Source organism: Triticum dicoccoides, chromosome 1A, assembly GCF_002162155.2.
Source record: "Triticum dicoccoides isolate Atlit2015 ecotype Zavitan chromosome 1A, WEW_v2.0, whole genome shotgun sequence".
NCBI lineage: Eukaryota > Viridiplantae > Streptophyta > Magnoliopsida > Poales > Poaceae > Triticum > Triticum dicoccoides.
The window spans coordinates 59,336,627-59,343,942 of NC_041380.1; positions in this window are offsets into that span (position 1 = coordinate 59,336,627).

A 7,316-nucleotide genomic window follows, 5' to 3' on the forward strand; every position below is an offset into this window, starting at 1 on the left:
TTTGGGTCCGACTTGGATCGTATTTGAATCAGGGTCGCTAAAAACCTCTCAAGGTCATTTGGGGGCTTCCTGTTCAAACATAGGTTGTATTCGAACCAAAGAGAACATAGCTGTCGGTACCCTCTTGATCGGCGCAAGGCCAAAGCCACTGGGGGCTATATGATCGTATTCGAATCTTAGCTTAACCCCTTTGGTCCGGTTTACTGATCGTATTCGTATCAGAAACCCCCAACCTTTAGTTACAAGGTCAATTTATATTGTTTACCAACTGTGATTTGTCTTATTGGTCTTTTATTGTCTCAATTTTAAACAATCAGCACGGTCTTTTGACCGGCTCGACTATTTGACAAAGCCGCGAAGGCATGATAGTCATCAGGCGTACAGAAGCATTGACTCCTCAAAAGGACTGGATCATCAACCTCATCACCTGGGTGATATAAACCGGTGGTCCAGAGGTAAAAATACAGGTATGACTGTTATTTATGAACAATTGTTTTCTATGTTAATCAAAGGTTGTTTCAACCTTGTTTATTTTCGCATATGTTTCTGTTTCTTCTACTATGATAAACCATTGGTTATATACCGGGTGTTCTGACCCGTTCGGTACTAAGTCGCCAAGCCAGTTTTTTCCTTTTCTACAGGAACAGAGCCGAAATATTACAGAGATAACAATAAATGTGACGCATATATTGACATCAGGAAGCAAAGAGTCACACACGACATCATACGCACGATGGCATAAGCAAAATATGCAGGTGTTTCAAGCTAATTCTATTACAAGGCTTTTAAGAGCCCACAAAGATGGTTCTCACTCTTCCCTCGCCGGTTCACCTCCTTCTATTAATTGAAAGCTGTGATTGGACCAGTCAAAGCTGTTCACGGCAATGAACTCTGAATCATCATCAATCAAGCCAGCCGGATCAACTTCTGGAGCAAACATGTGTTGATGAACCGGCGGGATAAGGTCTGTCACCTTGTAAGAAGGAGTCGCCATCTTCTTATTCTCCAAATCAAAACCCGGCTGATATTTGTCAGTATTGGTTTCATCTCCAAGAATGGTAGCTTGAGGTCAAACTCCCCTCACGCAAGCAATGAAGTCATCTTGCTCGAATAGAGACCCGTCTTCCTTTACAGTCGGGTACCCCCTAGCTACATCCACCGGGTCTAGATCTGGCACCCAGGCTTTGGAGTGGCTCAGGGCAGTCAAGACTCCGGCTCTGGCACATGATCGTTTGACTTCTTGAAACCTGGTGGGTAAGATTGACAATTTTTTCAAGACATCTCTAAGCCGGTTGGGTCCTTGATTGGCAGGAGAGATAGCAGCAAGTGCTCGTTGAGCACCAGTGTACAACTTATCCACTAAGGTATAGGCCGCCTTCAGTTTAGTCACATTATCTTGGCTCGGATTCTTGCTTTGCGGGCCTGCACACATTTTTTTTAAAACAAGGGGTCAGCAGGCGGTTTATATTTCGGGTCAAAAGAAGGTGTAAAAGATCAGTACAGATGGCTTACCAAAGATGGCGAAAACCATTTGAGACACCCGGTTCTTTAAGCCGGTCAGCTCCGTAGTAACCTCCTCAAGAGCTGCTTCAGCTTTTTCGGCGCGTTGTGTCAGCAGCGTCTTTTCTTTAGCCCAGGTTTTCTTTTTGGCAGTCAAGTTGGTTCTCAATTTTTCCGTCTCAGCAAGACTTAATTGAAGTTTAGAATTAGCAGACTTGATTTCTGCCTCTTGATCCACCAGCCAGGTCTTGGCGTCAGTTAATTGTGAACCCAATTCAGATAGGGCGTTCTACAAAACATACACATGTGTGTCAAGGTTTAAACTAAAGTTCCAGAGTCAAGATTCAAGTCTCAAGTACTTTGCACTGCAAAACCACTTGACACTTGGGGGCTAATGTATGCCAAAACAATTTCTTATGACTCTAATATATTTCAAGTCCCAAGTACCTTACAAAGTAACATCACTTGACACTTGGGGGCTAATGCATGATATTCAGAAAGTCTCTCGAGATTAAGCCGGATTACAATATTTGTTGGGTTCGGCACAAGATAGTTATGAAATTAAGTACCGGTTCATTTATGATCAAGTGAACTGGCCCTTGGGGACTACAGGTGAAGTTTATACTACTTTTTTGGACTTCAGAAAAATCTAAAGGTAAAGCTTTAGCCTATATCCTAAGTCTACAGATCATTCAGGTTTTATCATAATCTAAAGACTTGGGGGCTGGCAGAATATAAGTAAGCCGGAAGAGCATACCTCATACTTCAGCTGCAATTGCTTGACCATCTCGATTTCCGAGTCACGGCTGGAGTGCACATGGCTGAGATAGCCGGACAATATGTCATTGGCGTTCAAATGGCTGTAATGAGAAATATCAAAACGCACTTTCTATCTCTCCAGGGCCTCTTGTTTAGCGGTGTGACGAGGCAACACGGTGGGATTCCCCAGCTCAACAAAACGGCTTCCAGTGATCAGAACGTCATGGACAGACGATGATGGCGGGTTGGCCGAGCTGGATGATGTCTACTACACAACCTTCTTCTTGTAGACGTTGTTGGTCCTCCAAGTGCAGAGGTTTGTAGGACAGTAGCAAATTTCCCTCAAGTGGATGACCTAAGGTTTATCAATCTGTAGGAGGCGTAGGATGAAGATGATCTCTCCCAAGCAACCCTGCAACCAAATAACAAAGAGTCTTTTGTGTCCCCAACACACCCAATACAATGGTAAATTGTATAGGTGCACTAGTTCGGCGAAGAGATGGTGATACAAGTGGTATATGGATAGTAGATAAAGGTATTTGTAATCTGAAAATATAAAAACAGCAAGGTAGCAAGTGATAAAAGTGAGTATAAATGGTATTGCAATGCTAGGAAACAAGGCCTAGGGTTCGTACTTTCGCTAGTGTAAGTTCCCTCAACAATACTAACATAATTGGATCAAATAACTATCCCTTAACATGCAACAAAGAGTCACTCCAAAGTCACTAATAGCGGAGAACGAACGAAGAGATTATGGTAGGGTACGGAACCACCTCAAAGTTATTCTTTCCAATCAATCCGTTGGGCTATTCCTATAAGTGTCACAAACAGCCCTAGAGTTCGTACTAGAATAACACCTTAAGACACAAATCAACCAAAACCCTAATGTCACCTAGATACTCCAATGTCACCTCAAGTATCCGTGGGCATGATTATACGATATGCATCACACAATCTCAGATTCATCTATTCAACCAACACAAAGGACCTCAAAGAGTACCCCAAAGTTCTACCGGAGAATCACGACGAAAACGTGTGCCAACCCCTATGCATAGGTTCATGGGCGGAACCCGCAAGTTGGTCACTGAGGGAGTCCTGGATTAGGGGGTGTCCGGATGGCCGGACTATACCTTCACCCGGACTCCTGGACTATGAAGATACAAGATTGAAGACTTCGTCCCGTGTCCGGAAGGGACTTTCCTTGGTGTGGAAGGCAAGCTTGGCGATACGGATATGTAGATCTCCTACCATTGTAACCGACTTTGTGTAACCCTAACCCTCTCCAATGTCTATATAAACCGGAGGGTTTTAGTCCGTAGGACAACATACACAACAACAATCATACCATAGGCTAGCTTCTAGGGTTTAGCCTCTCCGATCTCGTGGTAGATCTACTCTTGTACTACCCATATCATCAATATTAATCAAGCAGGACGTAGGGTTTTACCTCCATCGAGAGGGCCCGAACCTGGGTAAAACTTCATGTCCCTTGCCTCCTGTTACCATCCGGCCTAGACGCACAGTTCGGGACCCCCTACCCGAGATCCGCCGGTTTTGACACCGACATTGGTGCTTTCATTCAGAGTTCCTCTGTGCCGTCGCCGTCAGGCTTGATGGCTCCTACGATCATCAACAGCGATGCAGTCCAGGGTGAGACCTTCCTCCCCGGACAAATCTTTGTCTTCGGCGGCTTCGCACTGCGGGCCAATTCACTTGGCCATCTGGAGCAGATCGAAAGCTATGTCCCTGGCCGTCAGGTCAGATTTGGAAGCTTAAACTACACAGCTGACATCTGCGGGGACTTGATCTTCGACAGATTTGACCCCCTGCCGAGCGCGCCGCACTGTCACGACAAGCATGATCTAGCTCTACCGCCGAACAGTGCCCTGGAGGCCGCACCCGCATCAGCTTCGACCCTTAATTCAGAGCCGACCGTGCCGATCAAGGATGGGTGGTGGGACGCTGCCTCGGGGGCTGCGATCCCAACGGCGATCGAGCCGAACACCCACCCCGCACTCTGCGAGACTCGTGACTCCAAGGAGCCGGACTCCTCTCCGGACTCTGAACCCTCCGCGCCCTTGCCGATCGAATCCGATTAGGCGCCGATCATGGAGTTTACTGCCGCGGACATCCTTCAGCACTCGCCTTTCGGCGATATTTTGAAGACACTAAAGTCTCTCTCTTTATCAGGAGAGCCCTGGCCGAACTACGGTCAGCAAGGTTGGGATATGGACGATGAAGAAATTAAAAACCCACCCACCACCCACTTTGTAGCCACTGTCGACGATTTAACCAACATGCTCGACTTCGACTCCGAAGACATCGACGGTATGGACGCCGATGAAGGAGACGATAAAGAACTAGCGCCTATCGGGCCCTGGAACACCACCTCATCATATGACGTATACATGGTGGACGCACCAAAAGATGACGACGAGGAGCAGAAGGACGCACCGAAGGCTTGTTCCCTCGAAAGGCAGTCAAAGCGGCGACGCAAGCGCCGCCGCAAATCCCGCCTCGACAGAAATAGCGATCACACAGACCCAGCGCTGGAGCAGGGCGAACCGCTGTCGGACAACGGCAATCCGGATAAATAAACCGAACAAACAAATTCTATCAAGGATAATGGTCCGGACGACATAACACCGGACAGGCACCCGGAGCAGCAGAATGCCCGTAAAAGGCTTGTCGCCACCGCGAGGAGTCTTAAAAAGCAGAAGCAAAGGCTCAAGGCCGCGCAAGACACACTCCAAATCAGATGGAGTAAAATACTCAACACTACAGCAAGGTACGGCGACAATCGCCCCTCCAAGAGCTACCCAAAGCGGAAGCTGCTACCCGAATTCGACGAGGAGGCCTCAGACCCCCCACAACCAAATATCAAAGCAGCCACCTGGTCGGATAGACGACCCCTCTACCAACACAGGACGGCACACAACGCCGCTCACAATACAATACGCGACCCATGTGAGGGCTCGCACCCAAAGGACGACGCAACAAGATCCATCTATGGACCACGCAAGCGCGCCCCAGCATACAATGCAACACAAAAAACATCCGAACAACGCGGTACACCCAGCTACAGGGGTGCCGCACACCCCCTATGTTTCACCGATGAGGTGCTGGACCATGAATTTCCAAAGGGATTCAAGCCCGTAAACATAGAGGCATATGACGGAACAATAGACCCTGGGGTCTGGATTGAGGACCACATTCTTCACATCCATATGGCTCGAGGAGATGATCTCCACGCCATCAAGTACTTACCCCTCAAGCTCAAAGGGTCAGCTCGTCACTGGCTTAAAGGCCTCCCCGAAAGCTCCATTGGAAGTTGGGAAGAGCTCGAAGACGCCTTTCGGGCAAATTTTCAAGGGACTTATGTCCGACCTCCGGATGCGGACGATTTGAGTCATATAACTCAACAGCCCAGAGAGTCAGCCCGAAAGCTTTGGAATAGGTTTCTTACTAAAAAGAACCAGATTGTCGACTGTCCGAACGTCGAAGCCTTCGCAGCTTTCAAGCATAGCGTCCGTGACGAATGGCTCGCCAGACACCTCGGCCAAAATAAGCAGAGAATGATGGTCGCATTAACAAACCTCACGACCCGCTTTTGCGCGGGTGAGGACAGCAGGCTAGCCAGATGCAGCACCAGCGACCCCAGTACATCTGAAGTTAGAGATGGAAACGAGAAATCACGGCGCAACAGCAATAACAAACGCCAGAATAAAGAAGACAACACGAAGGGCACGACAGTAAATGCCGGATTCAAAAGCTCCCGGCTAGGTCAAAAGCCGCCCCCTAAAGGCACCAGGGATGAACTGTCCAGCCTCAACAAAATTCTGGACCAGGTATGTCAGATCCATAGTACCCCTGGTGTCGTGGAATTGTCACGGCAGATGTCCTTAGTGTCAGGACTTAGTCGTGAAGCCAACGCATCTATGTGGTAGCTTGAGAGGGGTTGAGCGGGACGAGAGACGCGATGTTTTACCCAGGTTCGGCCCCTCACGGTGGAGGTAAAAGCCTACATCCTGCTTCATTGATATTGATGATGATGATGACGATTACAAGAGTGCTCTATCTCGAGAGCTATTGTCTAAACCTAACTTGCCCAACTCGTGGAACTTGTGAATCTTGTCCCTTTTGGGGAGCCCTGCCCCTCCTTATATATGTTGAAGGGGCGGTTTACATGTGGAGTCCTATTAGGATTAGGACTAGTCTATCTCTAATACAAACCGGATACAAGTCCAGGTCTTAGCTCCTTGTAAGATAATGTTCCTCATGCCTTTCCTCTTAAACCGGCCCACCGTTAAACGAGAACCGGCCTTCTGGGCTTTGGGCCTTGTCATCCGTCGATCCCGCACGCCGGATCACCAGTGAGTCCTAATGACCAGGTGGGTTGCTTGTAAACCGCCAGGTCAGGGCGGGTCGCCAGTAACTCGCCAAGTGTCAGCGGGGTCTTCAGATAAACCGCCATGTCCGGCCGGTTTACACCGCGGGGTATATCCCCGACATTAGCGCCCAAGTTTAGCTTGGATTTATTCATGGTAAACTTGTGCTGCAAAATAAACACAAGAACAAATTTGACAGGTTATGCTCCGGGTTAAGAATTTTTGTAAACCGGTACCTGATCATCCTTAATTCCTTGTTATTTCCTCCTTCTGGGAAATCCGGGTCAACAGACCAGCTTCATAATCAATTTGCCGACATTGGCTTGTCATCATGAAATATTGTGAAGAATAACTCCTTTGACTCAGCTCCGCCGGTTTAGGAAATATGGGTCTGAAAATACTTATCTAATATTCAGCCGGTTTGAAGATGTAAAACTTGCCGGTTTAATATTACCAAAATGGCCGGTTTATAAATATTGATGGCGCCGGGTCATAATTGTTGTCGACACTGGGTCATCTAATTGATCTTCCTGATTTGCTCAAAACTAATAAAATGAAGATGTTCCTCCTTTATATGCATAATACCTGTAGCCCCCATGTCTTAAGAGGAGAACATAGTGATAACTTAAGACTTGCTTCCAATAAGTGTTTCAACCTTAAAGAAATTCG